Source organism: Elephantulus edwardii, unplaced genomic scaffold (assembly GCF_000299155.1).
Source record: "Elephantulus edwardii isolate Elephantulus edwardi_28Jun2011 unplaced genomic scaffold, EleEdw1.0 scaffold00073, whole genome shotgun sequence".
Classification (NCBI taxonomy): Eukaryota; Metazoa; Chordata; class Mammalia; order Macroscelidea; family Macroscelididae; genus Elephantulus; species Elephantulus edwardii.
The window spans coordinates 3,539,871-3,540,931 of record NW_006399823.1 but is presented as its reverse complement, the minus strand read 5'-3'; positions in this window follow the sequence as shown (position 1 = coordinate 3,540,931).

Here is a 1,061-nt window from a genome sequence, read left to right as displayed (position 1 = left end):
TAAAATATTTTGTGGTTTTGATTTAATTAACAATCAGGTTTAAGTTGTTTAGCCATTTTGATTTCATTAACAATCAGTTGTTAGCTGGAAGCCTCTTATTTAAACCTATTAGGACTCGGTGGGCAGGCCTTTGTGTTTAAAAGTTGGTTGACCCTTGGGCTTGATGTGAAGACTTATTTGCTATTAGAGTTACAAATTAAATTGTCAATTCATTCTGTTTGGAAGAAGACTGTTCTAATTGGTACAGCACTTGTCTATCAGTTTGATGTACTGAGATAACTTGTGGGTTGCTGTGATACTAAAAAAAGCACAAAGTTTACCCATGGTGGACAAGTTTTAGTGGCACTCCCAGATGAAGACAGACTAGGAAGCATAACTGGCCATCAACTTTTAAATAACAGATATAAAAACGCTATGAACAGTAGAAGGATGCATATAGTTATAGTAGTAGTAGTAGAGCCAAGATAAAGTGTCAGTTGAGAGGAGGAAAAATAAAGGCAAACATCATTTTTTTTAGTTGCATTTTATGTATTATGTCAAGGCATTTGATTGTGTGATCATAACAAATTATGGTTAGCATTGAGAAGAATAGGAATACCCAGAATACTTATTTGTGCTTAGGCAAAACTTAAACCCAGAGCAAGAAACAACTATCCAAACAGAAAACAGAAACACTGCACAATTTAAAACCAGAAAAGATGTATGTCATATCTATTCAATCAGGAGAAATCATTTTAGAAGCTGGACTATATGGAGAAGAAAGTGACATCATGATTGGAGAAAGATTTATAAGCAATTTGCATTATACAAATGAAACAAGTTTGATTGCAAAAATGGAAAAAAAGACAAAATATTTTCTGAAGAAGATCAAAGATTATAGCCTTCAATATGAATTACATCTCAATATCAAGAAAACAAACAGCCTTCCCAACTGGACTAAAGTCAATATCATGATGCATAGAAAAAAGATTGGAGTTGCCAAAGATTTCAACTCACTTGGATCCACAATCAACATCCTTGGTGACAGCAGTCAATAAATACAAAATTATACTGGGGAAAAA